Source organism: Mus musculus, chromosome 10 (genome assembly GCF_000001635.26).
Source record: "Mus musculus strain C57BL/6J chromosome 10, GRCm38.p6 C57BL/6J".
Lineage (NCBI taxonomy): Eukaryota > Metazoa > Chordata > Mammalia > Rodentia > Muridae > Mus > Mus musculus.
This window is the reverse complement of record NC_000076.6, coordinates 126,093,696-126,112,824: the sequence shown is the minus strand read 5'-3', so window position 1 is coordinate 126,112,824 and position 19,129 is coordinate 126,093,696. Positions and strand designations below refer to the sequence as shown.

Genomic DNA, 19,129 nt, shown 5'->3' with positions numbered 1-19,129 from the left:
AACAAAAAAAAAAATTGTCGTCAATTTGCCTGACAGTTTTAGAGGTCCTAAAGGGGGTTGAAGATCAAGTTACAAAAGAAAGGCACCAAACAGGAACACTATGTTATATATAACCTGATTAATCCCACCAGTAAAAGTATTAAATACACAGACAAATACAGAAAAGAATAAAATGGCCACATAGAAGTCTCTGCATAAAATCACTTAGCAGAAAAGTTTAAAGAGAAGGCATTAAGAATAAGTACAATCATAAAATTTTATTAATGGGTAAATAGTATTAAAAGAAGCAAATTCTGTCATTGACATTAAAAGTAAAGGGAGAGAAAAATATAGAAGTTTCGTATATGACTGAGTTTATTGGGTTTAAATAGACTGCTCCTGGTGTTTTATGCTGGACTTGTGGTCACCACAAGGAAGGAAAATCTATAGCTAGTGCAGAAGTCTAAAGAAAAAGGAACAATATTTTGGGATAGTTCACTTCATTATGATTGTGTCAGTCTGCTTTGTAGATGTTATTTTTCCTGGGGATCTGAGGCTGAAGCAAGTGTCTAGCCATCATTTCTCAAGCAGCTAATGCTTAGTGTGCCCCTGTGGTACACTCTGGTAGCTCACAAGACTTAATCTTTTATTAATGTAATCATCTTCGTGGTATTATTACTACTGTCATTACCTGGAGGTACCCATGCCCAACACAGGAGGACAAGCTCACCCAACAAGTGCCTTGTGTTCTGCCCGCTCTAGCAACTGTCTGTGGCTACTGCTATCCCTTTCTTTCTGCCTCACTACAACCTGAGACATGACAATACTGAAATTATGTCAGTTACTAACATAACCTCTCAGCAGCCCAGCAAAAGAAAACTACCACATGTCTCCACTTTAAATAAAATCTGGGGACAATGAAGATTCAAACTATATCACAAGCATGACTGTGAAGCAGGAAGTGCTGAAGGGTAATTGGGGCAAGCCAGCTCTAGCATCTGAGATCAGTGGTGGGGAGACCATGCAGAGGACAGCTCTAAATATGGGTGAGCCAGCCTCACAGCTGATGAAGATGACACTTAAGATTTTTAGAGCCACTGGGCAGAAGTCAGTGCCGGCCTTCAGAGTTTCAAAGGACAGAGTCTTTCAGGAGGGATCACACAGCTGTGGCCTTACTGTGAAGTCAGCACTTGTTCGCCATTTCAAAAACATCCCAAGACCCTTAAGAATCCTACTAAATATAATTTGCTTGTGTTCTGTAAGTAGAACCACGACACACATCTGCTCACAACATGACCTAATGAATATTGTTGAGATCTCCCTCTCAAAAGAGATTCATTTCCTTGTAGGTCTGCTCCTTGACAGTATGCGGGTATGCCAGAACCATGGTGTGTGTTCAACAGAGATGTCAGTATTGTTTTCATACTTCCTAACACAGCATCCATTCTGCAGCTCAAGGAATCATCTCAACTTGTGCACTTTCCATGGCTAAAGATGCCGTGGACTGTATGAGTGACATTAAGTTGTAATCTTTCTAAAGAGAGTTCACCACTCCACATGCTTTCAGGACATTTAAGGGGCTGAAAAATGGCTCAGTTGGTACAGTACAGTTGGTACAAGCCATGAAGACTTGAGTTTGATCCCTGGCATCCACTTAAAGAACTGGGTATGCCAAAGCCCATTTGTAATTATAGTAACAGGGAGGCAGAGACAGGCAGTGTGCAGAATTCAGTAGTCTGACAATCTACCTATCTAGTGGGCCTCAGATCCTAGTGAGAGGCCCTGCTTAAAAACAAGGAGTAGGATGGATAGCTTTTGAGGAATGACACTGTAGTTGACATCTTGCCTTCATTTTACACACACACATATCCTACTCACACATGTATATGTACACACATGTACACCTACATGCACACACATATGCATATGTATATACACATCACACATGTACACATACAAACATACACATTCATACACACATGCACATATACACACAGGCAGATATATGCACACACCACAGATGTACATGCATACACTCACACACATACACATACATATGCACACATACACACTCCCTGCACATTTGTTTTTCAGTAGAAGGGGCAAAACTGTCACTAATGTCAGGAGATTAGAAGCTCCTCGTTGCAATTCTATGGACAACTTTGAGGGATTTGAGACAGAGAGAAATAGTAGAACTACATTTAGATGTTTGCTGACCACCCAGAAGATTGTGCTAAGTGCAATAAATCAGAGGTGGAAGGGCAAATACTACCTGATGCCTCTCACATCAGAAAATAAAAATAGTCAAACTCATACAGGCAGAGTTTGATGGAGGTTTCCAAGGGCCAGGGTTTGATTCATAGTTGGTCACAGAGAATGTAGTCCTATACCTGTGTGGTATAGGACTTTACTGTTTGTTAGCTTCACATGAGTATTTCATCATAATCCCTCAGAATTTCTTGAAATAATATCCTCCACTATTTGGGTTTAAGATAAAATTTCTAATATTCACATACACACAACCTATGTCAAGACTGTATATCTTTCTAAGACATAGGGAATCATCCAATAAACCACTCTCCTGTCAGGCATGAAACAGGTGTTTGATAACTATTGTTTTTGCATTAATGCAGGAATAAAATTTTAATCATGAAGGGGATAGTTTGTTTTTACTGTGAAAACCTTAAATTTTGGAAGTTTTGATGGAACATTTTTGGTTTTAGAATTAACTTTGTCTTAGCTTTATAAATGTTTTGATAGTTGTTTGGGTTTACTGGGACGCATATCTCAGTAGCAGAACAACTGCTTATAAGGCAAGCTGGTAGGTTTGACAACCATCATTGACAATACAAGAACAAAACCAAAATTAGTGCCCCCCACTCAAACAACTAGCCCTCCACCATGGTCACGAAGGCAACCCTGTGTAAATGCAGTGGGTTGCACACACAGAAACAACATAAATGTAGGCAGAACACTAGGAAGATGAAGGAGTTTGGCTGAAGGATAAAGGTGGGAGAAGAGGATAATGAGTGCTAGAGAGAGAGAGAGGTTCAGTGGTTAAAGGCCCTTGCTAGCAATCCTGGCCACCTGAGTTTGGTCCAGAGCCTACAGTGTAGAAGAACTGATCCCCACATGTTGTCCTCTGACCTCTAACACATGCATCATGGTGCTTGTGTGCCCATAGATAGATAGATAGATAGATAGATAGATAGATAGATAGATAGATAGATAGATAGATAGATAGATAGATGGATAATTAGTCAGGGTTCTCTAGAGTTATAGAACTTATGGGTAGTCTCTATATAGGAAGGAGGGAATTTATTGATGACTTAGTAGTCAACTCCCAACAATGGTCAGCAGCAGCTATGAATGGAAGTCCAAGGATCTAGCAGTTGCTCAGTCCCACAAGGCAAGCAGGTGAAGGAGAGAGAGAGGGAGAGAGAGGGAGAGAGAGAGAGAGAGAGAGAGAGAGAGAGAGAGAGAGAGAGAGAGAGAGAGAGAGAGAGAGAGAGAAGAGTGAGTAAATCTTCCCTCTCCCAATGTCCTTATGTATGCCTCCAGCAGAAGGTGTAGCCCAGATTAAAGATGTGTGCCACCATGCCTTTAATCCCAGATGTCCTTGAATTTGGAGATCTCCTTGTCTTAATCTTCTGGGATTCATAGCCACTATGCCTCTTCATGCCAAGATCCAGGTCAGAAACTTATATCTCCCAGCCTCCAGATTAAGATCACTGGTGAACCTTCCAATTCTGGATTGTAGTTCACGCCAGATATAGTCAAGTTGACAACTAGGAATAGCCACTATAGATAGAGAGATAGGATAGATAGATGAGAGATATACAGCTAGATATGACAGATATGACTGATAGATACAATAGATAGATAGATGTGAAAAATGGTTAAATGGAAGACACTAGGGCTCTTTATTCAAAGAACACACACATATATGCACACACATATACACATGCATATATATGTATATATGTATGTATGTGTGTGAAATATATATATATATATACATATATGTATGTATAGATATATATGTATGTGTGTGTGCATATATATATATATAGAGAGAGAGACAGACAGACAGAGAGACAGACAGACAGACAGACAGACAGACAGACATGATAATCCCTGTTGTGATTTTATGACAAAGGTTTACTAGGGCCCACCACATCAAAGCCTGGTTATTTTATTTATTCCATTTTCTGTGTCACTGTTGACATGCAAGTGATTGCTGAGACGCATTATACTTTCTTTGGTGTAGGTTGGAATTGAGTTTCTAAACCGCCTTCTGTTCTAGGTAACTTCTTGGAGCAGCTGCATAAGAGCAGGTAACATGGGAGCAACCCTGTCTTTTGTGGCCTCTGGCACCTCCCAGCAGCCAGGCTGCTTTGTTACTTGTTGCTTTGTTACAGTACGTACCTGCTCCAGAGAGCCACTCTTCCCACCTTTCCAGAGAGCCACTCTTCCCACCTTTCCAGAGAGCCCTTCTTTCCACCTTTCCAGAGAGCCACTCTCCCCATCTTTCCAGAGAGCCATTCTACCCACCTTTACTCCTCAGTCCACCGGCTACTTCAGCCCTTTCTTGAACCAAGGCTTATTTAAACCCTAATCTTTCAGAATACAGAGAATACACAAATATTTAAAGCAGTGATTCTCAACCTTCCTAATGCTAAGACCCTCTAACACAGTTCCTTGTGTTGTGGTGATGCCCCCCCAAAAAACCATAAAATTATTTTTGCTGCTACTTCATAACTGTAATTGTGTTACTGCTATGAATCCTAATGTGAATATTTTTGAAGATAGAGGTTTGACAAAGGAGTCGTGACCCACAGGTTGAGAACCACTGATGTAAAGCCATTCTCTAAGTGGGAGAGATGTCACACAATGCCGATCTTTATTGAAATCCCTGTTTCTGTCTGCTCTTCTTCAAAAGCATAGTGAGGTGAAGAGGAAAGAAGAGAGACATGGAGGAGGAAGAAACCTTTTATCCCGAGGCAGAGCAACAATGAAAGCCCCAAGCAACTCAAGCAGAAGCCATAGGGAGGAATGCTGAGCAACTGCAGCAGAAAGCAAAGAGAAAGTCTCCTTAAATCTCCTCTGCTCGAGAATTGTTGTGGGATTTTACCATGGTGGAAGGATCTCTGTGAGGGCTGTGGCTCCACCTGGAGCAATTGTCATGTCCGAGGATTGGTCAAAGGCAAGATAGAGCATCTTCCTTCTAACGTGATACTCACAGAAACCTACAATTCCATTTACACCTCTCAGCTTTGCTGAATATACAGCAAATTAACAATATTAAATAAGTTGATTTTATCATGTACTTTTGAAAATACTTTATTCTGTTTTTTTTTTTCATTTTTAATTCACTGTTCTAAAACAGTGCCTAGGAAAGGATTTGCGGGAAGTTGTGTAAATAAACATAAGCGTGGAATAGAGGAACAGGTGGTTGCCCCGGGACACAGCATCAAATCTTATGGCATTAAGAGGCGCAGTTTCGAATGTAGGTGACATTCTCACCCAGTGCCTATTTCAAAGACTTGAAATGAAGCCTCTTTAAATGACCAATATAAAGAGAGTACTGGGGCTATAAAAATTTTATAAGGTTTTCTTATCAACAGAAAGCTTGTATTTTCTATACAAGTGCTCAAAATTAAAGGTTTATCAGAATCGCAGGAGTTTCCATAGTTCCGTGTATTTCGCTTCTGAAGTCTGTCACTGAAAGTCCAGTAAAAGGAGAAGCCATGATTCCTCTTACACCGAGATTATCAGGGTTTGTAGAGGCCTTGTAAGGGAGAGATCTGTCTCTTTCTTGTCTACATGTGGAGGGGGACAGGGAGACAGGGAGAGACAGAGAGGGAGACCCTACACAAAGAACCATAAGCAACTAAGAAATGCTGACAGTGTTCATTATTGTTACATATGTATCTATGATATATGTGTATATATACATGTACATACAGATACACTAAGAAACTCTGCTCAGTCTACATAATGTTGGTTGCGTGTATGTTCTCAGGGCTGATCATTTGGCATTGGATAATCAATTAATATGCCCTTCATTGAGGAAGACTCTCCTGTTAGAGAGGTGAGGGACTGTTAAAAAGAGACACCACATGTAGCAGAAGAGGGTCTGTTTATTCCTGTGCAAAGATTGACACCAAAGGAATAGCCATAGTGAATGGCATCTGGAGACGTACGCTTTGTCCACTTAATACCTTCTGTGAGTGGTACTGCACGGAAGACAGTGAGGGAAAATACAAACAGTCCATTCCACTAACAGTGTGTGAGAGGAAGCCTCTTCATTGTAAGGTTGTGTCACAGAAAGGGGCTTTCCATGGAATGTCAGGTAATGGAGTTAAACAACAGAGGAGCACAGCTAGGGGGTGAGAGAGGAGCACAGCTAGGGAAAGAGAGGAGCACAGCTAGGGAAAGAGAGGAGCAGAGCTAGGGAGAGAGTGGAGCACAGCTAGGTGGTGAGAGGAGTACAGCTAGGAAAAGAGAGGAGCAGAGCTAGGGAGAGAGAGGAGCACAGCTAGGGAAAGAGGAGCACCTAGGGAGTGAGAGGAGCACAACTAGGGAGTGAGTGAGGAGCACAGCTAGGGAGGGAGAGAGGAGCACAGCTAGGGAGGGAGAGAGAAGCACAGCTAGGGAGGGAGAGAGGAGCACAGCTAGGGAGGGAGGAGCACAGCTAGGGAGAGAGAGAGAGGAGCACAACTAGGGAGAGAGGAGCACAGCTAGGGAGGGAGAGAGGAGCACAGCTAGGGAGGGAGAGAGGAGCACAGCTAGGGAGTGAGGAGCACAGCCAGGGAATGAGGGAGGAGCATAGCAAGTAGAGGTTCCAATGGGGAAGACTGGAACCAATTTACAAAGAGTGGTAATGAGACAACAGCATAAAACTGACCTTGAATCCTGGTCAGCATAGGGACATGGAACAAAGGAGCTAGTGCTGATATGGAAAGGAGAAAGAAATATGTAAGTGGAATCTTTCTAAACATATATTTTATCCTTCATTTCTGTTTGTGTGCATGTGCATGTGTGTATGCACATGTGTACATTTTTGTGCATGTGTATACATTTGTGTATATGTGTACATGTGTGCATGCATGTGCATATGCATGTGCATGCATTTCTGTACATTTACATGTGTATACATGTGCACAATCGTGTGTGTATCAATGCCATGTATGTGAATGTACCTGTGGAGGTGAGAAGAGAGTATGGATTCTCTGAAGCTAGTGCTACAGGCTGTTGTGGGCTACCAGCTGCGGGTGCTGGTAACCAAACTTGGGTCCTCTGGAAGTGCAGTATGTGACCTTGACTGTTGAGACATCTCTTCAGCCCCTTTATAGAATCTTAATCTTATGCATCAACATTTCATCTGTTGTTTTCCAGAACCCATAGCTTTGCTGTTGTGAGTTTTAATCAGTTTTAGTTACCTGAAATTTGTCATCATGTCTTTTCCCATTATACACACACAAGGAAGAGTGTAGCGTTGAGAACACGGACCGTGGAAGTGGGGGACTCCAGTCACGGTTCTTAGTATCCCTCTGATGTTTGTCTCTTGTGACAGTATAGACAATCCCAGCGGATGCCAGGCTGTGTGGAAATTCTCCTTTGGGGTTGGAGGCTTTATTTCTGCAGCTAAATGTCTCTCCACTGTCAGCTCCCTTCAGAGTCTCTCAGCTAAGACAGCCAGCTCCCACCGTGCTTCTTTCCCATGGGCTCTATGTACTGGTTCTTCGAATGTGAGACAAAACGTATTCCCAACACCTCACTGGGGACAACTCTACTGTGTCTTCCTGCTTCAATGTCTTCTAGGGTGGACAGAATCTTCTCGCTAGCTTCATCCACTGCCCAAGCGTCACAAATGGGTGTTCATAGGACTGTAGTGTAAACGGTTTAATTTTCTGTAGACATTTTCCTGCCGTTGTTGTTTTATTCTAACATGCAACAGCAACTTTCACAGGAAAAGTAAAAGAAACATTTGCTCTCTCTGTTCTCATCTTTCTTGTTCTCATCTGTTTGGAGTCAGAGGAGACTGAGCTGGCTTCTCTCTCTATCTCTCTGTCTCTCTGTGTGTCTCTGTCTCTGTCTGTCTCTGTCTGTCTCTGTCTCTCTCTCTCTCTCTCTCTCTCTTCCTGTCTCTCTCTGTCTCCGTGTCTTTCTAGGTGTCTGTCTCTCTGTCTCTGTGTCTTTCTGGGTGTCTCTCTGTGTCTCTGTCTCTGTGTCTCTGTCTCTGTCTTTCTGGGTGTCTCTCTGTGTCTCTGTCTTGTCTTTCTGGGTGTCTGTCTCTCTGTCTCTGTGTCTTTCTGGGTGTCTCTCTGTGTCTCTGAATTTCTGGGTGTCTCTCTGTGTCTCTGTCTTTCTGGGTGTCTCTCTGTGTCTCTGTCTTGTCTTTCTGGGTGTCTGTCTCTCTGTCTCTATGTCTTTCTGGGTGTCTCTGTGTCTCTGTCTCTGTCTTTCTGGGTGTCTCTCTGTGTCTCTGTCTCTCCCCCCCACCCCACCCCCCCACACACACCTTCTCCTTGCTCCCTGTTCTCGCTCAGGAAAGACTCTGCAGCTTCCCTTACTCGCACACTGCTCTTTGCTCAGTACCAAGGTTTGAACCTGGCTTTCTCTGCTCACTTGTTCATTCTTCACTCTTCACCTTACCCTCTGCCTTGTTTATTCTTTCTTTGCTCATGTGTTTATTCTTTGGTCTTTCCTTTGTCTACATTTGTATCATAACTTCCTCTATGCTACAACACAGGATTTTCTCACTTTGTTTTAGAATTTGTACTTGTGCTGTTGGGAGCAACCTAGAGATGTTGGGAGCAATCTTGCTTGAATGTTAACTGCCTTGTCAGCCATAAGTGCTTACTTACAAAGTCTTGGCCTCTGTGGGAAAGTACGACCCCCAGTTAAGAACAAATAGCTATAGGCCTTGTGGACAGGTACCTAGCAACCCGTTCTGTTCTGTTCCTCCTGCTGAACTTTTTAGCTAGTGGATACCCTGCTTTTGGGAACAGGTGCATTCCCCAGAAACAAAGCAACCCCCCCTCCTCCCTTACCCAATACCCTGCTGCTGTGGGTATATAACCTGTGTGGGAATAATAAAAATTTGTCAGCTTGATCAGACCTCTTGACTCTGTCTGTTCTTTGCATTTCTTATCCCCCATTCTCTCCACAGGAGATCTCCAGACCCTGTTTGACTGTCCCTTGGGTTGGGGCAATGTGCATCTTCTCTATTCAAATCAGATAACTAAGTCTCAAGCAGAACCCAAACTGACCCTGCTCTTTAGCCTCCAATATGCAACACTGAGTGGTAGCTATCTTTTAGTAAACATTTACCAAGCACCAAGTACTAGAAGAAGCACAGTACTTGGTACTTTCTCATACTAAACCATTTTGGTTTATAAACTCTTCGTGGAACACATGCTATCATTATTCTTGTCTTCTGCCTTTAAAGGACTGGAACCTTAGAGACGTTGAGGAATTGTTTCAGATCCCAGACGGGAGGGTAGGAAGCTTCATCTCTATCACTGTCAAGCCTTAGTTTTGAACCTCTCTCCTCTGTGCTAGCCCTGTGTCCAAGAGGGTGCCATGGGTCAGCTGACCTCAATCTAAATCACGAAGTATGAGATCGGTTTGTTAGAGCCCCACGGTAAGATGGAGTAGTCACCGTCTGGGAGGTGCCGCTCCAGTCTTCCAGGGACAAGTCTAGCAGCACCACGTGAGAAAACAGCTGTGAGCAATACTCTGGCCATCACGTGACTTCTCAGAATCTCTCCTTTGTAGTAAGGTTGGCCGAGAGTCATTCATTTGTTCTTGGCATTACCTCGCACATTTCAGTCATCACGAGGGGCAACAGAACATTAGTCATGGACCTCAGGGAGTTTTCGCGGCGGCACACAAAGGCTTCAGGGAGAGTGCAGTGTGGATACTCTACAGAGCTACAGTTTCTTACGTGAATCCCGGGTATGTTCAGACATCGCATGTATAATTAAACTCAGTATCAGCACACTCAACACCACTTGCTGTATCTATCAAGAAGCTCTTGAACTCAATGATCTGAAAATAGTCTTCAGGAGGCATCATGTACCAAACAGCTGACATCTGCAGACCACTTGCGATCATGAGATCTGTAGTATTTCAGTCTGAAAACCATAGCTTGTCCGTCCGCTGCAAGGGCTGCCACCACGACTGCAGGAAACAAAGACTTTGCTCTCACCAGAATGATCCTTTGTGCGCTTAATTTCCTATGTATTTTAGTTTAAAAAATTAAATTTGTGTCAAAGCCAAGGTAAGTGATATTCATGCCATCAGTTGATGGATAATTTGATTCTGCACTGAAACTACTATCGGTGTTCTTAAAACAGATGAAGGAGCCAGACATAGCTCACACTACATATCGGGTTTAATATACAAATTCTCCTTTTTATCCCCATTACCTGTGGGCTTACATGGATATAAATAGTAGCACAACTTAAACATACTTCATTCCTATTAGCCACCTCTGCTATGAATGAGGGAAGCAACCCGTAAGGGCACAATACTCCAGACTTCTTGGGTGGACATTGAGACCATCCTTTGGGCCAGGACATCACTTCATGTCAAAAACAAGAGCTGCAAGAAACTAACCAAAGAGCCAATCTCTTTTTAGCCTCCAGGAAATAGCCTTAAATAAGTATTTTAGTGAGAAGGATGTTGGGTTGACACTCCTTTGTTTGATCTCTTACACTCTAATTTTCTTCCTAGGTAAATGAGGTAAGAAGTTTCAGGTGAATTTACCTTCCACAATCATGTCCTGTCATGTGACTCTCACAGTTCATTTATCTCAACACCATGTTGCCACAACAGAGAATGTTTATAATTTTGCCTTCCCATAGTTGATTGAGAGTGTCTTCTTTTACAAGAGTGTCAGCATGACTTAATCCAACAATGTGAACCCATCTTGATGGTTAAGTTAAATGACACATTCATACCTTCAGAAGGCTGCCCTGGTTCTTGGTGTCATTTTGGCTCAGCTCTCTGCCTGGAAGCAGGAAACACCTGGTCTCTTGAGTCTCTCACCAAAATCAGCTCTGCTTTGGCTCACATCCCTCACTGGAGATTTTGGTAACTGCTGTCGTAACTCTCTCGTTACCTGCCTCTTCTTGTATAAGTTGTCATTTGGCATCCCTTTACATCACTAGCTCAGAATGTACTGATTTAGGAAAAAAAATCTTCAAAACGTTTTCTCTGGGATGGAGAAAATATTTGCCTAGGATGGAGCAGACGTGTGGGTGTCTTTCCATATCAGAGAATCAAGGTGATGATGGCTCTAAAATGATAGAATGCACCTTCTTGTAAGACCAGAAGTGTTGTGACACTTGAGATGATTGCATTGCAGGAAATGGTCTCTCTCTTCTGGAAGGGATTCTTTGGACTGTGTGGAGATTCACCTGAATTTAAAAGACTAATGAGGAGCAGACGTCCAAGAACTCCAGAGAGCTGGTGGCAAAATATGACAAGTTGGCCAATGTGCACTCAAACCCTGAGACTTGGAGTCCTTTCTGGTTTTCCTAACTGAAAGCTTCAAAGAAGGAGAATCTACATTGACTTCCTTCTGTTGGCTTGAGTCTTTTCTCTTAATGGCAATGGGCGGGCTACCAACGTCATCACGTTTCTCTCCTTTCCTTCCCCAAACAGAATCCTTGAACTGTCACTGCACACAGGCTACAAGGCCAAAGATGGTGTGCCACTTGCTGTCAGGGCATAACCTTATTAACTCCTGGTAACAGGAAAGGGTAATTTGTTGGTTTCTTAAAGATAAAGCTACTTTCCTTCTGAATTTGCTTTTGAAAGTAAGCCCAGAGGGCCAGAAGAATGAATGAAAATATGTAGCTTCAGGGAGTGGGGGTGGGGGTGGGGAACCTCTATAAAATCTCAGAGACCTGGGATGTGAGAGGCTCCAAGGACTTAATGGGAATGACCTTAGCCGAAATGCCCGTAACATAACTATGTACCTTTATGTTTTAGATATCAGATAAAATGAAGTTTAAAGTTGACAAAAATGAAATAATTAAGATTAACTTAGCATTTTAAGTAAAGTGAAGAGATGGAACCTGAAGAAACCACCTTCATTAGATAGACATGGCCCCCAGTTGAGGAATGGTGTCACCAACCTACCTTCAAAATTTTTGACCCAGAATTGTTCCTGTCTAAAGGAAATGCAGGGACAAAAATGGAGCAGAGACTGAAGGGAAGGCCATCTGGTGACCGGCCCAACTTGGGGTCTATCCCATAGGGGAGAACCAAACCCTGACACTATTACTGGTGCTATGTTGCGCTTGCAGACAGGAGCATAGCAGGGCTGTCCTCTGAGAGGCTCTACCAGCAGCTGACTGAAACAGATGCAGATACTCACAATCAGGCACTGGGCTGAGCCAGGGTACCTCATGGAAGAGTTAGGGGAAGGACTGAAGGAGATGAAGGGGATGACAACCCCAAAGGAAGAACAACAATATCAATCAGCCTGGACCCCTCAGAAATTCCAGAGACTAAGCCACCAACCAAAGAGTATGCTGGTCCATGGCCCCATGGCACATATGTAACAGAGGACTGCCTTGCCAGGCCTCAGTGGGAGAGGATATGCTTAGTTCTATAGAAACTTGATGCACCAGGGTCACCAAAGAAGGGGGATGTGCAAGGGGTATGTCAGTGGATTGGGGAGCACTCTCTCAGAGGCAAAGGGTATGAGGGATAGGGTAAAGAACTCCAGGAGGAGGAGAGGGAGAAGGTTCAACATTTGGAATGTAAATAAATAAAATAATTTTTAAAAGTTCTTGTGTACAGAAATATGAGAATATGGTGCATGCTGTCTGTGGCTGGCAATGTGGCAGCTGATGACAGTAACCTGACAGACCACAGAGCAATGAGGTGGAAGGCAGAGAAACCAAGGATGGCCTTGTAGCAACGAGGATCTACGAGTCTTGTCGGCTGCTGCTGTGAAAACTGAGCTGCTTCTTGTATTTTGATGGTTTTCTGCCTACGACTGATCTTAACATCTACACCCAACCCGTAGAGGACATAACGTCAGATGAGCTGACACTTCTGAGAAAGAGCCTGTTATTTCTTCACATTGTGACGTGAGGGGTGGTTATGACTGCTTCTAATCAAAGATACACAGATAGAGACTTAGACAGGAGGATTGTGAGTTTGGAGGCCAGCTTGTGTTACATTGTGAGACCCTGTCTCAGACAAAACAATACGAAAAAACATGTTGAAGAAAAACTACCCCCAAACCAAACTCATGCTGGTCACCCAGAGTTATAGATGTCCTGACATTCTTCACGGCCTTCCCAGGGCAACAAGCTGAGAGAACCTCTTTGCTAGTCACAGTCAACTCCAAGCTTGGATATATATCCAAGGTGGGGGCTGGGGGAAACTGTATGGGATGGTGTAATAGCTCGGCAAGTAAAGACATTTTTCAGCAAGTCCAATGACCTGAATTTGATCCACAAGACCCATAGGATGGAGAGGTACGACTCCTGTGAGCTGTCCTTCACCATCCCCACATTCACTGTGGCATACACCTGCCCCTCTAAACAAATACATGTAATTAAAATTTTTCATACGTTTAAGAAGTATCTATATCCTCATGTTTGTTGAAGTGATTATCCACAGTTGCCAAGATATACAATCAAAATAAATTTTCATCAATTTATGAAGAAAATACAGTACATATGTATACACAATAAAATGATATTTAGCCATGACAGATGAGGTCCTGCCACTTATGAAAGTATAAATAGAACTGAAAATCATCACGCTAAGTGAAATAAGCCAGGTGTAGAAAAGCAAATACTGGTTAATTACATTCATATGTGAAATCTGAGAAAATTGACTTCATAGAATCAGACAGTCACATGACATTCATATGTGAAATCTGAGAAAATTGACTTCATAGAATCAGGCAGTCACATGATGATTGTTACAGAGGCTGGGAGGATGGACGGGGATGGAGAAGTTTGATCAATGGGTATCAGGTTGTGGTCAGGAGTAATAAGCTTAATCTATTGTCAGTAGGTTAGCTATAGTTAACAAAAAGCAACAATATTCCAATAAATTAGAAAAACTAAATTTGGAGGTTACTTTCATAAGTACATGATAATACTTGAAAGGATAGGTATTAACCCCATTTGATATTACACAATATTTACATGAATTAAAAATGTTATGTGATACACCATAACTACATACCTCTATGTTTTAAATATCAGATAAAATGAAGTTTAAAGTTGACAAAAATGAAGAAGATTAAGATTAACTTAGCATTTTAAGTAAAGTGAGTGACTCTGGGTATCCAGTTTGTGAAATCATTCTTTCTAAAGCCACATAGAGCTGCAAACCCATACTGAACTTGACTTAGTGGTATAAGTGTTAATACCAATAATTCCCTATGGTAAGCCATCTTACATATGATAGAACAATGGAACTACAAATGGCATTAGCACTTTAGAGATCAAAGTTTGTAGAGTAACAGGAAAAGAGGCACAGATTTCCACCAACTAGAATGGTTCAACTAACATTTTTTTTTTGAATTTTACATTCCTGCAGAAAAACTTTGAATTCAGTAGATACTATAGTTCAGGGTTTGAATTTTGGTGTTTTTCCCAAGCTAACGGCATGCTACATGATATTCTCACCATGCTGGATGCAGCCTGAGGTCAAAACTCCCAACCAGCCACGGGATCAGGCGGAAGGACACGGATGTCATGTAGTGTGCTCCGCTGTCAAGCGTTGGCAGGGATAAGTAAGAGTAGTGCATAACTGACTTATTTTTAGTTGACATGGCCGCCTGCAAACGGGAGCATTTGTGTCAGTATAAAATTAACATTAGAAGCCCTGTGGTGTTACATTTTAACTTCCAGTATCGTTAGCAGGTCTAGACGTCAGGTCACAGAGTGTGCAAAGCATTGGCACACAGAAGCAGACTGTCGCCACCTGAAACCACTTGTGAGTCTCTGTGTGTCTCAACGTGGAATAGCCAGACATTTTAGGTCTCTGATAGGACACATTTGGAGTATGCAGCACTATCGAAAATACCATTCTTACCAGAAACACTGAGCCTAAACTTAATTATAATTCCAGAAGTTACTTTCATATATAAAAAAAAAATTATAGGTGATGGAGAAGAAAGTGAGCCCAGGAGAATCAACTAATCCTGAGCACTGAACGTTCTCCAGAGTCAGGGTTTTGTTCTTGTAACAAGTACATTATTAGAAGGAATTGAAAAAAAAAAAAGAGATGAATGGGAGATGGATTTATTTAAAGCAGGTTTGAAGGATGCATCAATTAATTGTCAAGTGTGGATCTTGTTTTGATCCTATTTCAAGAGAATCAGCTGAAGAGACAATTTTAACAGAATTGATAAATTATGTTTGTGTATAATAGATGACATTGAAGGATTACTTGCTCTTTCTTTAAAATTTCTGATTGCATTACAGTTATGCAAAAAAAAATCCACCATATTTGCACTTGAAAAATTGAGGATTTAGGGGAAGAATAACACCATATCTTTAAGTGCTTTGGTAAAGATGAAATGAGCCTCAGTAAAGCAAATTGACAATTGTTGAGTTGGGTTGATGGGCTTATAAAATTTTACTGGTGTCTTTATAAGTTAAAAATGTGCAATGCTTATGAATGCCGTTAAATAGCGGCAGTGAAACATTTTAATGGTTCAGTTATAGACAATGTATTTCACTATATATGAATATAAATATAAAAGTCACTTGAAACTTGTTCATTGAGAAATAACCATTCTTGATAGATTTAGAATTTTCATAAACAAAGGCCAGCCAGATGGCTCAACAGATAAGAACACTAGCTGCCAGGCAAGCCTGACAACCTGAGTCCAATCTCCATAAAAAGATGGATGTGGTATACAACTGTAATCCCAGCACTCGTACCGTGATGATAGGATGTAGAGACAACTCAGCCCCAGCGCAGATGCTCATGGGTGAACTAAGCTTGAGTGTGGCGGAAACAAGAGTGACCGTGCCTCACACAAGGTGAAGGGAGAGAGCTGAAAAATATTATCCTCTGATCTCCATAGGCACACCATGGCTTTTGTTTGCCCTACCCATATATCTGATATGCATAAGCACACCATGGCATTATGTGACTTACTTCTATATAGTATACATCCATATACATAATATAGACACATCCAAAGAAATAATAAAAATACTTTCATAAACAGAATAAGACAGAAAACAAAGTTTGTACACTATAGAATTATCCCCTTGAAAAGAACCATTTAAAGGCTTATCTATCCTTGTGAATTCTTTTCCTGTGTGTGGCATATAATAATTTTTACCATGTGATCTCTTTCTGTTTTGAACTTGAGGTATCAACTCCAGAAAATAGCTTCAGGCAGAGGCCACGCTCTAGGACAACCATGATAGGAAGGTGAGGTCCCAGGGGTGACAGGTGAGATATGACACGAAAGTGAAACCAAAGTGCATGAAAGAGATGGCATCAGCACCTCACAGGCTCTGGAGAGGACAGGAGCATGCAGGAGATCACCATGAAACTAAGGGGGAACAGGAGCTTCCCCAGTGGGAATGCTGGGCAGTGGAGAGTCAGGAAAGACCCATGAAGCCAAGCCTTTATGGACATGAATGTCATGGTGTTATACCCCAGGCTTTGCCATGGAGCTGTGGAATGGAAAGACAAGCACAAGGGAGAACTTGCTTTATTGCTCCACTGTGGACTATGAGGTTCTGCTGTGGTCAGGAGCAGCAGAGCGTGTGAGGTTTGGGTTATAAGATGTCGGAACAGTAGCTATCGCACAGACAAGCAAAGTAGGCACGCATGACAGGCTTCAAACTTCTCATGCGGGATCTTGTGGTTCAGCAGTTTCCTCTTGTAAACAAATCTTCTGTCTTAGAAGAAAGCTCTTCGAGATGTAGGATATTCTAAGAGGAGGTGAAACATTCTATTCTTTGGGGAAGTTCCTTAAGCTCAGATTTGCTATGTTTGTGCTGAATTTTGAGGGGGCTCAAGTTCGGGGTGAAGTAACAGTGAAATGATATCCAAGGTGAGATTGAATATATTCAATGATATTCAAGTCAGATTGCATGACGTCGACTTGTCTGTCTGGCCCTTTGGTTCAGTGCGGTGATAACCAGTGGAAAGGAGATTGTGGAGCCCTTCAGAGAGGCAAACCTGAAAGGTAGATAGCTGGCTAGATCCAACTCCACACAAAACAAGGTCTGCAAACCTAGCATTTTAGAACAGTCGGGAGTTCAAGGATATGCTCTTACCTTTTCAGGGCATTCTCGTGTGTGTGTGTGTGTGTGTGTATGTGTGTGTGTGTGTGTGTGTGTCTGTCTGTCTGTCTGTCTGTCTGAGGGTATGTGTCTGAGTGTCTGTGTATCTGTGTCTGTGGGTATATGTCTGTGTGTCTGTGTGGGTGTCTGTGTGTGTGCCTGTGTGTGTATCTATGTGTCTCTGTGTGTCTGAGTGTCTATGTCTTTGAGTATATGTCTGTGTGTCTGTGTATGTGTCTGTGTCTGTGTCTGTGTGTGTGCCTATGTGTGTGTGTGTCTGTGTGTCTTTGTGTGTCTTTGTGTCTCTGTGCATCTGTGTGTCTGTGAGTCTGTGCCTCTCTGTGTGTATCTGTGTGTCTCTGTCTGTGTGTCTGTGAGTCTCTGTGTGTGTATGTGTCTGTGTGTCTGTATGTCTCTCTGTGTGTCTGTGAGTCTGTGTGTGTGTATATGTGTGTGTGTCTCTGTGTCTCTTTATATGTGTCTGTCTCTGTGTGTCTCTTTATATGTGTCTGTGTATCTCTGTGTGTGTGTCTGTGCATATATTTATGTATATATTTATATACTATGTAAACTCAACTTCATACATTATATATGAAATTATATATATAAATATATATATCATATATATATATATATATATATATATACATGAGTTTATAAACACAGAGACACACATACATACATACATACATACATACAGACAGACAGACAGGCACACACACACACCCCTCTGCTTATGCCCTGGCCACAGTCATCAATACTCAATAGAGCAGACAGAATCCTAAAATAACCTCTAAGGATTGATACATGCAAACCCTACCTGTTGCTAGGAGACTCAGGCCCTTTCATCTTCTGACATTCACTGCCAAATTGGAAGCAGGAGGGAGACCCATGCGTAAAACAAGGCGGCAGCCGGAGAAGCCAAATGGCTTCTATAGACATTTCACTGTGCGTTTACATTTACAGGACAGCACGTGATGTATCAACCACGTTGGTAACCTCCTCCATGCACAGAAGACTCACCAAGACGTGGATTGGAAAAAGCAGAGAAGCTTAATTTAAAAGATCTGCTGAAGTTTGTGTCTTCGTTCCAAAGCAAAAGAAGCCCATGCTCACTCTTGCGCATGCGCAGCAAGACTTACGCCGAGTTACATGAAAAGGTGCTTGCATCTGTTCAGAAGCCTGGAAAAATGTCGTCCTTTACGTGTGCTGTCATTATATTTATCAGGCAAGGACACGCTACATGAGTGTAGCTCTTAAATCACTCTTCTGGCTTGCCAGCTTGCTTCTGAACGCTACAGCATCCTGAAGTGGATCCCACAGTCCTTCTGCTTCCCACTTTCTGACACTGTAATTACTTTATATTTCTAATTAAAACCTCTCCATTTTTCTGTGCCACCTACAATTTCTGAATTGGAAGGCCTTGGTCGACAGCTCTGTTGCAACGTCGTTGGTATTTACATTTGTGGAAGATACACAGGTTTGTCACGGCCATTTACATGTGACATGGACTTACACGTGGTACTAATAGTCCCTACTGCTGACAGCATTTGTGTAGAGCTGCCAGGGAAACTTCTGTGTGATACATCAGACCATCAGCATTGATTTGAGCACTGTAAGACGAGCGCTTGTCTTGTTACTGGAGGAAGTCATTCCATGATGAAGAAGCAGTACACATGTCTTTCTGCAGTGCTTTACAGATATCACTGGTGATGAAGCTCTGCCAGTGGCCAGACCTTTTTGAAGGAATAAGAAACCATGTCACCAGTATTTTTTTTTTCCACACGAGTACATTCAACTACCTCTGAGCAGCATTTTTCTTCCTGCTTTCAGCTGTATGCTCT

General features: G+C 42.2%; 1 long non-coding RNA gene across 9 annotated transcripts in view; it reads right to left on the bottom strand.

Annotated features, from left to right (window-relative positions):
- Gm30041 overlaps window positions 1-18,703 on the bottom strand; it is a 44,200-nt gene extending 25,497 nt beyond the window's left edge. Inside the window, exons 1-2 of one of the 9 annotated variants that reach the window (XR_872162.2) lie at window positions 18,106-18,703; window positions 14,658-14,809 (exon numbers count right to left, since the gene is read on the bottom strand). This is a non-coding gene — a long non-coding RNA (predicted gene, 30041). The remainder of the gene's footprint in view (window positions 1-14,657; window positions 14,810-18,105) is intronic. The other 8 variants (XR_872163.2, XR_872164.2, XR_380921.2 and 5 more) reach the window with 8 other exon arrangements.
- Window positions 18,704-19,129: the final 426 nt, after the last annotated feature.